Raw genomic sequence first — 21,599 nt, 5'->3', positions numbered from 1 at the left:
ACATATTATTTGGCTATATTTGTGTGTAAGAGAAGTATGTATATTTCACATTTTAGCCCGTCCTTTCTGAATAATTAGAATGGGAGGTCAAATTACTAGAGTTTCTTGTCAGGAACAGTGTGTACAAAATAAATCCATTTAGGGGACTGAAAATTCACAAGTTTAATTTAATTAATTTATTGATTTAAACATTACTTTCTTTAACAAGATTATTTGAGCTTTAATCTGAACAATATGAAGCCTATAACACAAATATCACAGGTGTATATCATTAACATTTTTTATTTTTTATTTCGCTTATCATTATTGTGTTCCATGCGAATGACGGCTTCCAGGGCCTTTCTGATTATTTCCAGGTCCTCGGCAATCTCCTCTTCCGTCAGCATGAAATTGTATTTGAAGATGCTGGCAAATTCGTTCTTACTTTTCCTTCTCGTATTGTAGGAACCACGCTTCTTCTTGGGCGGAGCCAGGGTGATGTCATAGAACGGTTTTATAATTCAAATATTCGGGCAAATCTGAAGAAAAAAAAATTGACTATTACTTTTAGTAATTTATGATTTTATTTCAATAAAACTGGAAGAGAAAAGAACAAATATGTAGTAGATAATCCCTTTTATTTAAGTTGGACAGGGCAAGAAGGAATGTCTTTATAGTGAAACATAATATTTATATACATAAAAAGTGAATGTTCGTATGTGTGTTAATGATAAAAAAGAAAACTACTGAACCGATTTCGATAAAACTTTCACACTTAGTTTTTATTAGTGCCGGGAGGCTTTAGAAAACATAAAATGTGAATTTAATTAATGGGCGTCAGGATTTAAAAAAAAAGTGAGATTTCAGGAATTTGTAGCGTCCAATTCCACATCTGTTTTATCAGCTGTCAGCTGTCCAGTCGGGCTCGGGACTTCGGCTCCCGGTATGATACGTGTTTCCCGCGTTTTTCAAATTACGATTTGTAAGCGCAAACAGTCAATAGATGCAAAACCTACGCTAACACTATATAGTCGAAAAAATTACCGAATCGGTTATAGTTGCAAAACTACTAATACATCAGGTATAGTCGCAAAACCTACAAAATTGGTTTCGTGGCATGACAGACGACCGTTCGACTCGGCCAAGCCATCAGAATTGAGAAACGTGCTCCAAGTGAACATTTATTTAGCATACAAAGATAAACACTACAAAAAACGATTTTATTTTACAGGTAGTATACGTAAACATTTATAAATTATGTAAAATGTTATTAAATATTGTTTTACAGAACTTAATCTGTAAATTAAATGTGATACGTAGTGCTGTTGTTTTGCCAATTGGATTTATTAACATTCTGACAAACATGTGCCGAGTTAACCCCATTGACTTTTCGTAGTCTACCGGCAATTCCAGCTTTTGCTATTTACAGTAAATTGCCTGCAGGCTAGAGAATCACCCACCCCGGGTGTAGGCAGTCCGGGGGCAGACCTCAGGCTTATTCGTCCAGCCACAGGTTGTGCTGGGGGGGGGGGCTGTCGACAGCTAAATCAATTCAGCACCCAGTTCCAAACCCATTCATACTCACATTCATTCTTAACATTTACTCTTATTTACGTACCAATCATTCAATTAGAGTGATGGAGTACTCGATATTCCTCTGTCACCCTTTACACATACATATACAACTAGCCTGATTCAGGGTCGATGGAGTACTCGATATTCCGTCATCAACCCTCTCACATCGCACGCAATCTCGATAACAAATACATTCTCTCTCAACACAAACTAGGTATACACAACTATTATTACTATATACAGTAGTACAACCCCTTTTCCCCCAAGAATCGGAACAGATGACCCAAATATTCCCTGCCGTGTTCAAGCACAATTCTCAAATCGGATGGTATTCCTGCGCGCTCTCTGTATGGATCCGAGGAACTACAACCATCAATTAGGTGGGACACATCGAGCAACCTTTCTCTGCATGCCGGACACATACGCGGGCTTTGGTCCAAAAGTACGTGTCCTTGAGTTAACCTCGCATGGCCTATTATTAATCGGGTGAGGATGACCCTTCTTCTACAAGTCAGATCCTCCGAGGGCCTCCTATCGACAGTATTCTTGATATGCGAAAACTTCTTTGTCGATCCGGTCCATTGAGGCTGCCACTTTCCTTTAATCATGTTTGTTATTGCATTCCAAGTGTCAGAGGCGCGGATCGCGTAGGTTGAGTCCGGAGGTTGGACGTCCCGGACTTAGCCGCCTCGTCCGCCTTTTTATTACCCTCCAGACCTATGTGTACAGGTATCCAGAATACAAACATTATTCTACCGGGAAGTCCAGTTCGTGATATCTCTCCAACAAAAGGACTACAAGAGGGTCGAAAGAAAACCTGTCATGGACCGCAGTAACTGCTCTGAGGGAGTCGGTGTACACTAAGTAGGCAGAGCCACCATCCAGTCCGGCGGGAGCGTCGACGAAGAGGACGCACACTCGCGATACACGGAAAACTGCTGCGCGGAGTCGGCCGGTTGCCCAGGTCGAGTACCGTTCCAAGTGTCATTCCCACTCTCTCCAAGTCTTCGCCGAAGCATATTCTTAGAGGTCGTGCCCGGGTCTGAAGTCGCTCGTATATTCTACTATACTGGCATCTAAGGATCGCACTCGAAAGCGGATTTCCTGCTTTGGAAAGAAACCCCGCCTCATAGCTGATGGTGAGCAGCGAATTAAATATTTTCAGGAAGGTCTCCCTGTCCGCTCCCCACGTGAAGTGACCGATGAACTTTATAATGTTTTTACTTTCCTTCCCTTCACCTCGACGGCGTCAATGTGTACCTGTCGTCTAAGCTTTTGATATAACGTGAGGCCGAGGAACCTCACCGATTCAACCTATCTTATCGCAGCGCCCCTTAGTCAGAGCTGCGAAAAGCTGTGGGCCCTCCTCAGCTTGCAAAAGTAGACGCACACTTTTTTCGACGATGAGCAGGCAAATGCGGTTTCCCCGGACGTTTATAGCTGACTGCAACACCCCTCCGACCTCTGCTAGGTCTCTCCCCGAAAGGAAAAAACAGAGGACTTCGACGTACAGTAATCGTTGATTGCTTGGGGGACAAGGTCAACGATACCGTTCACTGCGATCGAGAAAAGTGTAACGCTTATCACTGAATCCTGATGGACTGACTCCATTCTCTTGAACAAAGCCCTTGACAGCACGGACCCCAATCTGACATGGAATTTTCGGTTCATCAAGAACCGGGGTAATTTGCCTCTACATCCGATATCCCAACATTTCCGAAGTATCACACATCTCCATATCATACGCTTCCTCGAGGTTAAAGAACGCAAGCAGAGCGTGCTTACTATTCAGAAACGTATTCTGAATATCACTCTCAAGAAGGCAAGCATGATCGATTGCGGAACGATGCCTACGGTATGTGCCTGATACTGGCTGTATAACTGTTTGTTTCCAGACACCAGGTTAAACGATCGTTTGTCATGGACACCAGGAGTTTACTCAGGCAAATTGTTAGGGAGATCGACCTGTAATTCGTTGGTAAATTTGGGTCCATGTCCATCTTAAGGGCGGTAATGACCAGGGCATCGAGCCAACGGTCGGGATAGGAGCCCATATCCCACATGTTATTGAAGAATTCCAACAGGGTATGCTTCAGCATTTAATAAGCGATACTGTCGCACCAGGGGCTTGAATTCCGGGCCGAAAAATATCTGTGAAACATCGTAAAGGCGCTGGAACATAAGGGTGGACCTTTAATCGGTAGAATGCCTCCCTAATTTCATCAGGGCATTTAGGGGTGTCGAACGAGAGGACTAGACTCGCCTAAGGGATAAGTTGCTCAATCCGGCGAGTGTTCATCCTTCTCACTTTCGTCACCCAGTGGCCAGCGAGGCCCTCCTTAATTGTCTCGACGCTACTGTTCAAGACGTCCCGACATGTCACACCATCACGAGAGGTGTTTACCCTCTGATATAGTGTTTTCGAGACATCGTCACCATCAAGCGTCCAGAGACTTGTAATTACCTCGAGGTCTTTTTTACTTCCAGCCCTAGAATGAATTTTCCATCCTTGTTTTTGGTAACGTTGGTAACTGGAGATGTTGGGATGTGGGGTTCCTATTTCACCGTCTTCTCTCCCCAGGGTGAAGAAGCGGCCGATCCCTTCCTCTTTCAGGAAGGCAACTTCCACTCGTCATTTTCAGTTGCGTTTCCTTGTCCCGACTCGGTGTTCCTATATCCAACAACACAATAGTGTTATACTTATTCTTTACCGTAGTCATTATCTCATCAATCGTGAACATCTATGACGGACCAATACGCTCACAAAGATAATGAATATACCCACACGAAAAACTGGATGGGTTTTTAACTAATTACTATTTTAAACCATCTCCTTATTGATTTACTTTGCCCGTCAAGAATTTTTAATTGATGCAATTTTGGATCTTTATTATGATTGCGCTTAATTGTCCAATTAGTTACTGGAATCTTTCTAGCCACCGCTAACATCGAACTAGCCTTTAACAGCGTAATTCACATTTTCGCAATGTAAAGAATGAGTGAATAATCCGAAGCATGCATGCTAACGGGGCCTCATTTTTTTATTTGTATATAAATACATATTGGATGAGGAAATTACTATAACTCTTATGGACTAACTCACACTTGAACTCTTGGTTTCATACTTTTATTGTTGACTACAGCAACAGCTTTCCTAGGTCCTAGGGTACGTTTTACCGTGGGGGCAAATATCTTTGTGAGGCGCCAATGTTATCATAAACCTATTATCGGTTATCCTTTACCTGGAAAAAAATTGTTTTATGACTGTTGAGGGGGTTTTTCGATTGAGGACGCCACATTAACGCGCTCATTTACTCTTCATTGTCACACTCACGTGCTACTAAATCATCACCACATCACGAAGCACGAAATGAAGCAAGTCGAGTAAGAATTAGAGGATTAATACAATCTTTGCCCTTTTGTGATCAAAACGAAAAGCGTGACAATAGACTATTACGCATGCAAATGAATCGATTAAAACAATTGGTGAAACTTGACGGTACTGCATTTCAGTATAATTCAGATTTTGCTTTCGATGCCTGCTGGTAATTTACTGTAAATTACAAATTGGAATTGCTGGTGTGTGTGTGGGGGGGGGGGATTTGTTATTTGTTTAACCCTAAATCCGTATATTAACAGCCCGACGCCAGAATCGCCGCATAAGCCTCTAAACTCTCAGAGCCCAAGAGAGATTTGTAATTTACTAGTTTTTCCAAGCCTTTAATATACTGTGTCCATTAGTGCTTTTCTATTATTTACATATTTGGTGCAAGTCAAAATGAGGTGCTCAAAATCTTCTGATATTCCACATGTTTCACCAAGATCATCATCACGTACATGGATTCTATGAAGATGTACTCCACAATACCATGGTTACTTCTAAGCCTGTGGATTGTCCGTGACTCCTGCCTATTAATGTTTTTTATTGTAAACCACCGCTTTTTCCTCAGGTTTGTGTTTATACAGAACGGAGTCACAGTAGGCCTGCCATTCTTTATCCTTGAGCATTTTCATTTGGCAATTAAAATCTGAGACTGGGGTCGGAAGTTCGCTCCAGATACCATCCTGTATGTCTCATTTAGCCTGGCTATCCACTACAACATTACCATAGATTTTGGAGTGACCACGAATCAAACAAAAATACGTAACAATACTCTTATCCGTTTGCAATTTATATGCTATTTCAACCACATGAGCTACCAAGTAATTTGGCATTGATTGAAGGTAAATATTTTTAATATATTCTATAAAAATTATTGAATCAGCTAGTATAACTAATGATTCCATACCTATATTATTTTCCATATCGAATTCTAGAGCCTTCATTATTCCAATTTGTTCCAAGTCGTATTTGAACCTTTCCTGGATACCTGATTGGGGATCATGCACAGCCCACTCCTTATTTAGTTTTTGAGCTATACGTGAAAACAAAGTAAGGATTCTGGCATATTTTTTTCATATCCTCGCGAAAGACCAGGTTTACTACTGAGGTTGGATGCTCGACATAATCAGTTAAAAATACTATTTTCCTACTGACACAAAATGTCTCGTAGTCCATGGTAAAATTTGGGTGAATATTGCTGTTATATACAGACGTAATATTCATTACAGTTTCCAAATAATTATTTATTAGTGGAGGATTCTTCTTTTTTACCAACATCTTTTTGACAAAACCTTAATATTTAAGAAGCTTATTTGTTTATATATATCCGGTTGGGCTGAGATGAACTTCACTATGTAATTCATCGCTAATCATTCAATTCTAAACATCATAGGAGGCTCACAAGATTCAACATCTATAACATTGATACGGGTATCCGAAAGAAAACCTAGACAACGTCTTAAGTACTTGTTTCTAAAAACATTTAACCTGTTTAGATCAACTCTGCTTGCCGTACTACAAAAAACCGCGCCAAAGTCAAAAGTGTTTCGAATGCAAGCTTTATCAAAAAGAAGCGAAGTAGACGGACGGGTCTGCGCCCCATTTTGTCGCTGTAAAGGCCCTGAGAATATTGAAGTAAAATTCCCCTTTTGCAATTTGTTGCTCAATATTAGTTCTCCACAACAATTTACGATCGAGGACAACTCCTAGAAACTTTACTGATAATGAGACACTAAACCTCAGGCCTCCTAGTACTTTTGCCAGGCAGATAGATCTCTTTTTTTAAAAATGGAAATAGCTGGAACATGGAATCGGAAATTGTTATATTATTTGCTTCTGACCAATTTTTAAATTTGAATACACCTTCTTTTTTATCTCAACTAAAACCTTAATTAATTGAAATACATTAATTGGTCAAGCGGACCACTAAAACTAGTTAATTTAATAAATAAAAATGAAGTATACCTTCACTAATGCTCTCCGTGGGCATTTCATTTGTCGCCGAGAATCAAATAGATTACACGACATTTGAAAAATGGCAAAAAGGAGGGAAAATTCAATAGGTGGGGTTGAGATGGGAAGTTAGTGTCCGAGTGGATCGAGGTCACGATAGCTCAAGTGGTAGAGCAGCGGCGTATCTACCCGAAGATCGTGGGTTCGAATCCCGCTCGTGACACTGACTTTTTTATCTTAACTAAAAACCTTAATTGATTGAAATGCATTAATTGGTCAAGCGGACCACTAAAACTAGTGAATTTAATAAGTAAAAATGAACTATACCGTCACTAATGCTCTCCGTGGCCATTTCATTTGTCGCCGGGAATCAAATAGATTACACGACATTTGAAAAATGGCAAAAAGGAGGGAAAATTCAAAAGGTGGGGTTGATATGGGAAGTTAGTGTCCGAGTGAATCGAGGTCACGATAGCTCAAGTGGTAGAGCAGCGGCGTATCTAGCCGAAGATCGTGGGTTCGAATCCCGCTCGTGATATTGACTTTTTTATCTCAACTAAAAACCTTAATTAATTGAAATACATTAATTGGTCAAGCGGACCACTAAAGCTAGTGAATTTAATATTTATTACTTTTGTTTATCGAAGGTGGGTTCTACCGGTTATCCGTTACCCACACCTGTTCATATAGTGTTAACGCCATTTTTCGTGGACTTTGAGCCTGGGGTCCGGCGATGTTAACGCTCGGTCCTCTCCGCCTTACACAGTTCGTTGTCGTTTCGAATCGTTCATATCGGCCGTTGGCAAATCGTTGTCGTTAAAATTTCTATTTTGCCTTCCTTTATTTTCTTCTCGCGATCGTCGTGGCGAGATCACCAATCGACAGTGGCTCTTCGAGTAAACATGATAAAAGGTATCCTGATCCCGATTTTCCTACATCGTCCGCACCCTGTCCTTTCCCCCTTTGACTCATCGTGAGAACTTTGAGGAGTCGTCTGAATGGTGAGTTTTTACTTTTTTTTTTCTTTTTCAATTTTACTCTATTTTTTTACGTTCGTACAATTACAGTCCACTTGCTCGTTAACATTGGGGTTTGAAATTGTTAAGCGGCCCATAGACGATCAATATTATTGCACAATATTTTGGGTTGTGCAATTTAATTGATCGTGTGTAAACGATATTGAAAGTTTTTTCAATACATTGCATGATTGACGAAAAGTTGAAAATATATTGTAAAACCTGGAAAATATTGCACTGTCTATTGGCATTATTGCGCAATATCAGTCAGTTTGTGAAGTACAACAAGTAGTAACAAAATATTGCACAAACTTCAATATCGCCTTCAAACTATTCAATTTCATTGCACAAACAAAATTTTGTATAATATTATTGAACGTTAAGGGGCAAGCGTCAAATTATTGTGTAATCTATATTGTACAATAATATTGACCGTCTATGGGCCGCTTAAGACCCGATATCCCGTCGTTCGTTTGAGGCGGCAGTCCGCGAAAGATTTGTGCCTACTTATGAGGGTTTAGTGGATTTTATCGAAAAACAGGTCAAAACAGTCCCTTTAGTCGCCCGACCTTCCAGAGAAAATTAGGTTCGATTGGCTCATATACCCCACGTGTTTCTCGTTCAGGCGATTCAGAAAGACGATTGTTTATTTTGTAAAAAAAAAGGTATAAAGGTATAAATTGATCGATTGTAAACTTTTCCTCAAGCTTTCCCCCTGGAATCGGTATCGTTTCGTCAAACGAAAGGCCATTTGCTTAAGGTGTTTTTCGATTCAACAAATGTCGGCTGGGTGTGAAGAGGAGAGTTCATGTGTGAAGTGTCATCAAGCCCATCAAAGCCTGTTACATTTTGGACTTTCAAAATCTCCAACCCCGCGTTCAGGCGGAGAAAGCACGGAGCATGCCAATAATGTTCATTGTTGTTCCGTAGGGGAGGATATAGTTGGAAAATCTCAAATTAAAGAAGCCTCCACTGTATTGTTGTCTGCTGCACAAGTGACTGTGCTGGATAATCAGAATCTAGGCCATACCGTGCGATTCTTGCTCAATACAGGTAGTGTGGGTCATATTCTGACCCGACAAACTTGTAAAAGGTTGGGTTTGCCGATTTCATAAAGGCCGCCAAAGCGGCATGCACAACATCAATAACATCCGAAGATTGAGGAGGCATAAGAGGAGGACGGCGGGAGGCCTAACGGAGCGGGCCACGCTGGATTGGAGTTGCGGTCAGTCGCTTTAATAATTAGAAAAAAGAAAGTAAAAAAAAAGGTGTAACGTGTTTAAAAACTCAAAAACTGATTGTGTTGAATTCTTCGTTGGCTGGTGCCCATTGCAAAGGTTCGTTACATTATTGTTGCATCTTGTCTAGAGAAAAGGATATTTAAACAATACACTTAATTATTTAAACTAAATTTTAATGATAAGAAAATATTCTCTTTCCTACTTAGTTTCTTTGTAGTGAGTAACCATTTATAACATTTTATTGATTCTATTATTTGTTTTTAATATAAGAAATTTTTATGCTAAACGGCTATTGACTTATTTTTATTTTTTTACAAGCATATTGATCCCCAACGTCATACATACGCTCCCACAACGTTATAAAATTTATTTTAAAAATCCTATTGAAATTTGTTTTGTAGAATTAATTAAGGTTTTTAGTTGAGAAGAAAAAAAGTTAATGGCACGAGCGGGATTCGAACCCACGATCTTCGGCTAGATACGCCGCTGCTCTACCACTTGAGCTATCATGACCTCGATCCACTCGGACATCAACTTCCTCACCTTATGAGTTTCCCTCCTTTTTGCCATTTTTCAATGGCTCGTGCCATTAACTTTTTTTCATCTCAACTAAAAACCTTAATTAATTGTAATGATTTAACTGGTCAAGCGGACCACGAAATTAGTGAATTTGTTTTGTAGTTTGAGTAGTTTAGAAAACCAAGGGTACATTAGTTAAGTTGTACTATATCCAACATGTTGAAGATCCTTATCCGGTGAATTTTATTTTTGAGGGAACGTCACTCTTTTTACGTTACTCCAAGCAGATTGTCAGTGCCACCTGAAGGCCCTGTGACGAGTTCGAGAAATAAAAACAAGGATACATAAAACGCAGGCGAGTTTATTATGTTTTTATCTCGCCTACTAAAGCGGTACGTGCCTCGTTCTTCGTGAATTGCCCATTACTTCTCTCCTTTATTGCCACTGCACTGGTTTGCAATTGTCAATTTCAAGCCGGGGAAAAGAAACGTATTCCGTTCCCAGCCCAATACGCGAATCATCAACATTTGAAACTGGCCTGGCTTTCTAGCATGCAAAAAATGTATTTAAAGGCACTGAAACTTTCAACATCTGTCAGTCAGTATGTATTCTATACAATTACTTCAAAGTATTCCTAAAAAATTATTTATTTTTGTTTCAATCGGGGAATTCTGAAAAGATCCTTAATTTTTTGTCAAATAGGGAAAACATTCTTAAAATTACAAACTCAAATCTACTAAATTAACCCAAATGCAATGACATAAACGTAGCTATTTTCCTGCAAACCATCGATTAGGGATAAGGTGATTGTTTGGCTGGACAGAAACTGCTCTGTACCAGCAAACCAGTGACCTGAAAGAGATACTGGAAGCAAAAGAAATAGCAATCTGCTCGTTCCTCGACATTGAAGGAGCCTTTGTTCATGAATAACATGCATCTACGAAGACTCTGTCGAGAAAAATCACGTAGATCACGCCGTTACGATGGATTGGAGAAATGTTAAGAACTAGGAAAACTGAAGCAAACATAGGAGAAGACTCACTCTATTAAGGCTAGATCAACCACAGGATGCCCGCAGGTTCTGGATCTCAAAGGGATAAAATGCCAGAGCTATGCGGACGATATAGTCCTGACTGACGAAAATTCGAAGAAACCCGCTGTGACATCCATCAAAAAGATCTAAAATTCACTGATGAATGGTGTAAAACAGTTGGGTTAGGAATTAACCCTAATAAAAAAAACAATAGTTGCTTTCACTAGAAAAAGAAAAATAGATCACATGAGACAAATAAAACTCAATAAAACAGTGATAGAAATAAAAAGCTAAGTCAAATATTCACGTCACAGCAGACAAAACACTCTCATTCAAGGAGCATTGACACAACATAGGGGCTGCGTCGGTGGGCCGGATCGGCCGACAAGCCCTCAAGCAGAGCATTGCCGATAGGTGGCACTCGGAGGATCTATCTACTCGTAGAATAGGTGTCCTCACCCGATTAAGAAAGCCGTCTTTTGATTATATCATACTTTAATTTCTTTGACAGCAGTAATATTAAATATGATTTTAATTAATATAAAAAAATGCATAAGTCAAAATAATAAGCTAAACTAAAAATCGAATTTTTTCCACTCAGTAAAACAAAGTTAATCTTAGAATAGGAAATAATATTTAAAACAAAAACTAATATAATAATTTAAAAAGAGCAACAAAATTAGTACTTAAACTCCATCATTAAGTTGTACATGTATTCCCAGGCCTTTCTTGCAAAAGCAATTAAAGGTTTACAGAGCCGAGGGCTTGTCAAATTTCCGACAATTGCTGGACCAGCGAGAGAACTACTTCCCATGAAGAGCTGAGTAAAATTTGGCTAACTCAGGACATTCACAAAGGAAATGATGAAGATCCTCCCTGGCATTCAAATTGCACAAAGAACATCTTTCCCTGAGAAGATCCTTCCTCAACCAGGGCAAATAACTGAGAAATAGTAATTCCCATCTCATCTTGAACAGCAACCTAAATTGGCAAAGATTCAATCCAGAGACACTGCAACCAAAAATTCCACATCTAACTCCAAAAGGGTTCTGTACCGAAGAAAGTGCTCAGATTGCAAAGCCTTCCTCACAGACTCCTCCCGGTGATCCACTGAGGCATATTGTCTATGGAAAGATCAACCTCACAAGAGTAATTGCGAACCAAATACAATAAATAGAAAATAATGTATTTAAGAGTGAGTGAGAGTGAGAATAGACACTGATTACGTTGGGTCAGAGTTAGGCCTTCAGGTGATTTATTGTAAATTATAAAAACTGGAATTTCGGCGGACTTCAAGAAGTGGTAAGACAACTCCGTACAGCGTGTATTTACGTAAGTGCATGTGCAGATTTTAGAGTTTATGAATCGGTAAATTAGTAAAACTGTTAGATATTTAAAAAATAACACGAAAAATAGTTTGTACAGTAGAATTCACTATGTATTTAATGTTCATATCGTTTTATGGTGATGAAGGTCGGCAGGTCCGTAATGGAACAAAACTGTGGGTCAAAGCAATATGTGCAATATCACAAGGAAATATTACGCCTTTAGCTGGCTAGAAGCATTTACAAACACGCCGATTAATCCGACCGACTTATAGTTCCAGTTCGAGACTCCAGTTTCCAGTTAAACATGACTTTTCCTATAATATTGGGTTGTCCGGAAAATAATGCAGGATTTTGGTATTAAACAAAAAAAAAGAAACTAGTTACTTTAAAGCAATGTTCTTTAATCAAAATAATTTCCCATACTCTCAATACATTTCTCCCAACGTGTTGGTAACTTATTAATTCCGTCTGAGTAGAATTCAGAATTTTTAGAATTGATAAAGTCAATAAATGCATTTTCCAGTTTCGTTTGATTTTTGAATATTATGTGTTGTAAGTAGTGGTCCAGGTGTCTAAAAAAATGGTAGTCAGTAGGCGAGAGGTCCGGAGAGTAGGGTGGGTGAGGCAAAGTTTCATAGCCAAGCTCCAATAATTTTTGTGACGTTACACGTGACACATGTGGTCGAGCGTTGTCATGCAACAAAATGGGCCCTTTCCGATTGACCAAAGAGGGCTTCATTACTGCCAATTTCTGATGCATGGTATTAATTTGGTTACAGTATGATTCAGCATTGATGGTTTCGCCAGGATTTAAGAAGCTGTAGTGTATTAAACCAAATGAAGCCCACCATACCGTAACCATTACCTTTTTTTGATGAGTTGGGGGCTTTGGAAAATGTATTGGAGCTTCTCCTTTGTCGAGCCACTGTCCAGAATCCACTTTTCGTCACATGTAACAATTCTGGCCAGAAATGGGTCATTTTTGTTTCGACAAAGAAGTGATGCACAAACATCAAAGCGCTGATTTTTTTGGCGATCGTTTAATGAGTGTGGAACCCAATTTTCGAGTTTTTTCACTTTTCCAATCGCCTTGAGGTGGTCAGCGACGGTCGTTTTACTGACTTTGAGTTGCTCTGCAAGTTCTCGAACAGTTGTTTTGGGGTTTTCTTCCACCACTGATCGCAGAACATCATCATTAAGAGAGGAAGGCCTTCCACGACCTTCTTCATCTTCAAGGCTGAAATCTCCCTCCCGAAATTTTTTAAACCACCTTTGCACAGTGCACTCATTAACACAACCCTCGCCCCAGACTTGGTTAATGTTTCTAGCCGTTTGGGCTCCGCTTCGGCCGAGTTTAAACTCGTAAAAGAAAATCGTACGAAATTCTCGCTTTGACATTATAAGGATGACTGAATTATTTCCAAGTAGCGGAATGCTACAGAGGTAAACAAACAATATCATTTGGAAGAGGATTAATAAGTGTTGACATTCATACAAATGAGTAATCCTGTAAACGTAAACAGAATATTTTATATAGATTTTTTTTAATGAAAACTTAAAATCCTGCATTATTTTCCGGACAACCCAATAATAAAAATTCTCACAGGGAAAAGGCAATAGTGGAATGTATGTACGTGCTTCTCCTAACTTTATCAGTTGTGTATCAAAAGCTCATAATTTAAAATTACTAAACACCAAAATCCTTTAAATCATGAAATTCCTCTTGCGGTCTACGGGGGAGGAAACTGTGATTTTGGTCTATCTATCCTCGCTATTTATTGAAATACCCTATAACTATCTAAAACTTGTTATTTTAACGACAAATTTTCAGGTTCATCATATCGCCGATACAGAGAAATTTCACAATTTCACGTAAGATTTTTTATCTTAAATTTAATTTTTAATGAATTTAAAGGTTTTCCCGAGAAACGACAGATTGGTAAAGCTTGTGGTATCAACCACAGGCAAACCAGTTGGTTGGTTAATTGTTGCACGGTTTGAAGGAGGGTCAGGCCAAGAGTAAAGATTCTACAAGGGCTAATTGCTGAATATTAATGTCTGATCCAAATTCATGTTGCCCAAAGGGAAAGCGTACTTACTACATCATCAAGGCAGATGTAAACGGGGATCCCCAAGACTTCCAAACTCCGTCTCTTCAACATCGAATAAACATTCACCTGTAGAGTTTATTCAAAAATTCTCATTATTTTTAATTAACATTAATTATTTAATTTGCTATAATTAAAATACTATAAGTATATACATTTTATACCAAAAATTTTGGGCAAATTTTTATTGATCTAATGAGTTAGCAAAGTAGCTGTGAAGGGTTCGCGGGAACATAAATTTACACGTTCAGTTTAGGTGGATTGGCTAAGTGCTATTATTCGTTGGCCTCTTCGATCACCCTGGCCAAAATCTTGGAGAATTTTTCTTAAGACAGATAACATAAATAAAAGTATACGCAATATTCTTTTAATAAGAAAGCGTTGAAAATTAAATGTTCGGACAAATAGGCACGGGGTTACATCGGAAATTAATTTAATATTAGATAATAAACATAACGTATAACAGACTGCGTTTGAAACGCATTATAATCTTATAAATGATAATATTATCGTACTTAGTCGTAAACTGAGCATACGTGAATTCCAGTTTGGAATAATGAAATGTTTTGATTAGAAATTAACAGTTGATCAAGGAAAAAATGTTGTTAAAATTTGTTTAAACAAAAAGTCATGTCTAATCAACGTCATTGTTTAATCAACTAAAATATAAAATTTTACAATTAATTAAGGCTTTGGTTGAGACAAAAAAGTCAGTGTAACGAGAGGGATTCGAACCCACGACCTTCGGCTAAATACGCCGCTGCTCTACCACTTGAGCTATCGTGACTTCGATCCACTCGGACTTTTTTTATCTCAACCAAGGCCTTAATTAATTGAAAAGAATTTTTTTGGTCAATTGTACCACGAAACCTAATAGATTATAATTTACGTTTATTTGGAGATCGTGAGATTGGGTCTGGTGTGACGTATAGAAAAACATTTTCTTTATCGTGCCAAAGTTTTGATCTTTATTGAGATCATCTTTAGAACCTGGGATTTATAAACATTATTTAACTAAACAAATACATGTATGATGTGAAAAAATGAATTTATACAATGATAGAAATTTTAGACTCAATCAAAGTATTTGTACTCACTCAAAGGGTTTATTTCTGTTTGGATGTATCATTATTGTGTGTCGTGTTGAGAATGCTAGTGAGATATTAATGATTTATGTCTATATACGTTGGATTTTGAAGGGGTGGGAAAGGAAGTAGGGATGGAAATTTATTTTTATATGAGGAGTCAGATTCTTAGAGGTGAAAGGAGCCGTCAATGGGAAAAAATGGGTAATGGTTCGGCCAGATTATCCTATCAGGATTACATAGGTGTGGTTAATTAGGGAAAGGAAAGGCAAATGGTTGAAGAATTAGACTATGAAGAAATGTTTGTTACAATCGAAACGTTAGCACGATAAAGAAAATGTATTTCTAAACCTGTCACACCAGACCGCATCTCACGATCTACAAATAATCATTAATTAACGGTCACACACATTATAAACACCACACATTATACTTTACATTAATACAGCTTTAAGTAGATCCGGGATTTCAGCTGCCATCGTTAAATATTCGCTTATTTCTATTAACACGTACAAAGAAAGAACTAGGACTGATTTTTTTATATATAAAAAAAATAAAACTTATCTAAGCCAGCGTTAAAAAAAAAATTGTTAAGCCTAGCTTTCTTTGCGTGATCTTAAGGGAGAAGATAGGATGTCTTTTTTCGAAAAAATCCCTTTCTTTCTCTGCCTCATGCTCACACTCTTTTTTCTCTTTCCCCCTCTCAGTATTTCTCTCTTTTCTTCCAATGCTCTCACTTTTCTCTCTGTTTCAATGATTCATTCATTCTCTCACTCACTCACTCACTCACTCACTATCTATCTATCTATCCCTCTATCTCTCTCTCTCCCTCTCCCTCACCCTCTGTAGTTTCAATGTCATGATGACGGGGATGAATTTCTCGACAGCTTGACTGAGTAAATTTTCTATATTTTCTTCTGTTGCAGTAACCTGTTTTTAGAAGATATATATAAATATCATCACATCGATGGGCAAGTTTTAAGTGAAAACACGGTAACTTGTAAAATTGATTTGCACTTCTATAGCTATTATGTTTCCCTTTAATTTTATTTGTAAAGAAACTTTGGGATTAATACTATGATAGTAGTAATTAATCTATGACATCTGACAGCATTGCAGATATGATGATTATAGGTTACAGGTACAATTAAAAGGGCTTTTTGCTGTGATAAATATATACAAAAAATCTTACTTACGGCTAAGGCGGACAATCACAAAATTCATGATGAAAATACTTCGACAAAAAAGATCGTTTAAAGGCTGAGCCGCGCAGATCCGTAAATGCACCCGATAAACCAATGCTGAATGTTTTTCCGAATATAATCTCCTCGTTCACCTTTCACACTTAATCCGTTTATAATAACTGGCCTACAATTCCCAACGGCCAGTGTTTATCATATATACAAAATAGTTATTATTCGTATGAAATTTAGTAGCGGTTTTAACTTGAAATCTGAAATCTAAGAAAGAAAAAATAAGAGAAAAAAATTCAAGGCTTGTTGATATAAGGGAAACAATGAAAATATTATTATATATACAATTATGAACTATGCATTACCATTTTAAATTTAAAAAAAACCTTACATTAAAAACATATGCATGAATATATACTTAAAAACTATAAATTTTCGCGGTAGCACCTTTAACTGTAGATGCTAAGAGAACGAAAGTTTTGGAGTTAACAGATCTCCTAAATATTTATATTGGTTAACTGTCTCTATACTCACCCCATTGAAATACCAACGTTCGGAAGTAGATAACCTTTCACCCCTTCGAAAAACAATAACCTTGGCTTGTGTTAGATTTACTGTTAAACTCCATTGTTTGCAGTACTCCTTTAACAAGTTATGTTCTTTTGAAGGGCAGCAATACTGTCACATAAAATAACAATTTCGTTAGGATCTTTATTACCATGCCACCAATATGTATACTATACTCTAGAACTGATGGGAGATCATCCAAAAAGAATGCGAACAAAATTGGGCTGAGTATACACCTACACCTCACCCCACGGCCAGTTTTAAAAAAATCAGAACGCTTTTCTCTACTTCTTACTGCCGCAGAGCTATGATTAACCTTAACGATAAGAGAAACCTAGGTAATAAAGCTTTAGTATGAGAGCTCTTGTGTCAATACTATCAAATGATGCCTAAAAGTCCACAAAGAAACAGTACATTTTTTGCCTCGATCAAAACTCAATCTGGTCAAATTTTCTAAAACAAACATATTATCTGTCTTGGAAAAATCACGACGAAAGTCTGCTTGTGACACACTTAGTAAATTATTAGTTGACACAAGGATTCCACTCGTTTTAATAAAATTCCAGAAAATATTTTACCAATTGCGTCAATGCAAGAGATGCCCCAGTAGTTGGTGGCTAGGTTTGAATCACCATTTTTAAAAAGTGGAAAGATTAGGGACTTTCCAAAGGATGGTGGAACGTCACCTGCTTCATAAATTAAGTTAAAGAGGTCAAGTACACTTTCGTCTACAGTCCTACCCAGTATTTTATTTAAACTTCACGCAATCCGCTCAAAAGTGTGAACTATCTGTAAACAAAAATTATTGTATAAATTTAAATTTAATTTTAAGTAAATTTTATAACATCTTAGAGAGTGAAGCAAAACAAAATGAGCACAAAAAACATACAAAAACAGTAAAAAGAGTAATTACCCATGACATACATAAGTATTTAAAGTAGAACTCCTTTATATTTGAGCATTTGTTTAAATATATAACTTTTTCCGACAAATTAGCCTTTTTTCGCTCGAAAATAACACTTTTTCATATCAAATTAACTTTTTAATTTCAACTAACCTTTTTTTTTATGCCACCCGACCCGGGCCACCCCCAAAGGGCACCCCCACATACGCCCGCTTCTCATTCGGGTATACACTTAATTTCGGCAGCATTAGGAGGATGTGGATAAAAACCGTACGTGGCCACAGGGGCCTCTGGAAAAGTCCACATCCTCCCCGCTTCCCGGGGACCATTTGCCCTTTGCATGTGGAGCACCCTCCGGAGAAAACCCGAGTCAGCCAACCCAGCACCCCCGGAACTACCCAGGCTCTTCACCTCTTAATCAATCAATTAATAAATATACAATTAATAAATAATCTATAAAAATGTACCAATATTAACAAACAACAATATAAATAGTCAATAAATAAATCAGTATTTACAGCGGTAATAAATAATCAATTGGTAAATAAATAAATAATAAATTACTAATATAAATATATAAATACTACTTCATAAATAACAATGTCAATTATTAATAACTTAATAATTAAACAGATTTTGCGTTAATTAATCAATTAATTAATTGGTAATTAAGCCTTCAGTTTAGTTTTATTTAAAAATTCAAACAATGTTTTAAATACCATCTCATTTTCAGAGCCTATAAGGCTATTAAAGTTGAAGGGCTTCTCTTTGTAACTAAAGATTTGTTCGAACATGGCATTTCTTGCTTCTTCAGACTCCGGACAATCAAACAAAATATGTTGCATTGTCTCGGGTTCATCGCATGTTTCACAATTTGGAGAGGGTCCTATACGAATCCTGTTCAGATAAGCCTCACATATGCAGTGATTCGACCTAATTCTGACAATCGAAGAAAAAAACGCCTTCTTCCTCTCATTGCAAAAATTCATGAAATGGGACGGGGTTCAGGAATGATAGCCTTAAAAAAAGAACCTGCCTTATCCCTATCGTACCACTTTTTCCATTCCTGTGATAGTTTTTTAGTTAGTACCCTCTTTATATCAGTTTTAGGAATTTTGACGTACTGCACTTCTGGACCCGATGTAGCTTCCTTTGCCAACTTATCGACAAATTCGTTATGCACCACTCCACAGTGACCGCGACACCAACCGAATATTACTTTCTTGTTTTTTAAATTTAGGTCATATGTTTTGCCAACTATTTCGGTCACCAGGTCACATTTGTGTTAGGTAGGATTAGAAAAAATTATGGATTTGAGAAACTGAGCTTTTGCTATCAATATACAAAACTCAGTTCCTTCTATTGTGGCAATATAATCCAAGGCTTTTATAAGAGCATACATTTCTGCGGAAAATATAGACATCATTGAGGGAAGCGTTATTTTACTACAGAATTGCTTAGTAGGGTCGTAAATGGCACATCCGACTTTACCACTTATTATCGAACCATCCGTAAAAATCGAGTGGTTATTGGGCAGTCGTTGATTCCCTTCCTCTAAAAATAGAGAATTTGCAATATCCGAGGGAAATTTTGCATAATCTTGTAAATAAATTGTACTTGGTGTACTAATAGCTTTTTGATGCTCAAGTTGGTACACCGGGTGGAGCTGATGTTTATACATTGAAAATATATCAGGAATAGTAGACAGAAAGGCACATACTATTGGAGGGGGTTTCTTTTTCATCCAATAACTCTCGGTCTGAACCAATTCCATCAATGCTGAAATTTTTGGTAAAAGAGCAATCTCAGAACTTTGCAAATTTAGTAGTTTATTTATGGCTAATTTTTGAAGTCTAATTGCTGGAGGAGGCTCCCCCGATTCCGCGGAAAGAACTAACTACCTTAGGTGTGCTTGGTAGCGCACCCAAAATCCGCCTAATACATTTATTACTGAAGGTGTGAATTTTTTTTAAGTCCGTGTCTGACGCCTGTCCATAAAAAATCGAACCGAAATCCAAAATCGATCTAATCGAGTATTTGTAAAATAGTAACCCCATCGATGGCTCAGCTCCCCATCTCGCGCCAGTGAAACTGCAAATTACATTGTACAATTTTTCACATTTTGTTAGAGTATTCCTAATATGTGTACTCCAAGACATTTTGCGGTTTAGAGTTAAACCTAAAAATTTTACCTGGACTTTCACTGGGAATGTATATGAACCTATTTTTACCCTACTTAGTAACTCTACTTTTCTTCTTCTATTGAAGGGACATAAAAATGATTTTGTTTCAGATATATCCAATCCATTCTTGCTCAACCAGTCCTTAAAAGTAGGAATAAAATTAACAAGTTTGTTCATACATTAGGTTGTGGAATCACATCCCACATAGATACACATATCGTCAGCGTATTGTACTACCTTAATTCCTTCGGGAATTGTTGTAGTAACGTCTGACACATACAGGGCATACAACATAGGACTAAGTATTCCTCCCTGAGGAAGTCCTTTAAAGGAGGTTCTTGGTACTATAAGTTTATCATCTTTGTTTATTTTAAAGTAAATTTTTCTGTTGGTTATTAAGCTCATGATATTTACAATGAACGCAGTGAGGAGGCCTAACTTTTTTAGTTTGAGGTATAGCGTGTGAAATTTACGTTGTCGTATGCTCCACATACGTCTAAAAACAGCGCAAGGACCGTTTTGTTATGAGATAGAGCTATCTGTATGTCCGTTACGAGCATCAGTTGAGCATCCACAACCGATCTATTTTTTCGAAAACCGAATTGCGTTTGAGGAAGTACGTTATTTCACTCCGCCCACCATTTCAGCCTTAACTTAACCATTCGTTCAAATGTTTTTTCCAACGCAAGACATCAACGCTATTGGCCGATATGAATTAGGGGAATAATCTGGTTTTCCTACTTTTAATTAAAATTATTAGGGTTTCTTTCCACGATTCGGGGACCTCTGACGACCGCCATATTTTGTTGTATATCTCTAACAGTGCTATTTTTGCGAACTGAGGGAGGTACATCTTATAATGTATTTCATCCATCCCTGGGCATGTATTATTTGAATTTTTAAGAGAAACATTTAGTTCTGCCATAGAGAAGAGAAGTAGCATTTCACAACAAGCTCGCTCTTCACCCGAGATCTCTTTTACTTCGTTCGATGGACCTTGGGGACAAAGAGCCAATATAACATCCTCTATCCATTGACCATACATTAGGGGCATCGGCTGAGGAGTGTAAACATTTTTTATCACCCTTAGTTTGTTCCAAATTACTTTAATTGGCGTGGACCTAGAAATCGTGGAGCAAAAGGATTTCCATGATTCATGTTTTGCCCTCTGTGGGCTTCAACTGACAATTCTTTCAAAATTTCGAAATTGGGTCTTGTGGGGAGTTTCTTATAGGCTTTGAAAGCCAGTTTTTCGACAATTCTTTCACGATCATCATTCCACCACGTTTTGTCTAGTTTTCTGCAAGAGGGAGGAAACGACTGATTCAGGGGTATGCTTTCTTTCCCCACTGTATTCATCATCCGTACAAAAACATCATAATCCCCGTTGTGTTCCAGCACGATGGCATATTTGTTTTCATTTACTTCCCACTTCTCTTTATACAAGGACCAATTGGCCTTTTTTATATCCCACTTGCCCGGTTTATTAAAAATTTTTGAAACTGAAGTATTTCTGATAGGATAAGGACTGGC

The 21,599-nt window shown here is 37.8% G+C and overlaps 1 long non-coding RNA gene across 1 annotated transcript; it reads right to left on the bottom strand.

Moving 5' to 3' along the window:
• Nucleotides 1–161: 161 nt before the first annotated feature.
• Nucleotides 162–16,534, bottom strand: LOC112128246. Its single transcript, XR_002910914.1, has 2 exons — nt 16,416–16,534; nt 162–518 (listed from the first exon to the last, which is right to left on the bottom strand). It is a non-coding gene; the product is annotated as an uncharacterized LOC112128246 (long non-coding RNA).
• Between the last annotated feature and the right edge of the window lie 5,065 nt (nt 16,535–21,599).

The sequence above is a fragment of the Cimex lectularius genome, unplaced genomic scaffold, assembly GCF_000648675.2.
Source record: "Cimex lectularius strain Harlan isolate CLEC.00 unplaced genomic scaffold, Clec_2.1 scaffold290, whole genome shotgun sequence".
Taxonomy (NCBI): Eukaryota; Metazoa; Arthropoda; class Insecta; order Hemiptera; family Cimicidae; genus Cimex; species Cimex lectularius.
Note: the sequence above shows the minus strand (reverse complement) of the source record. Positions and strands in the feature narration are given on the sequence as shown.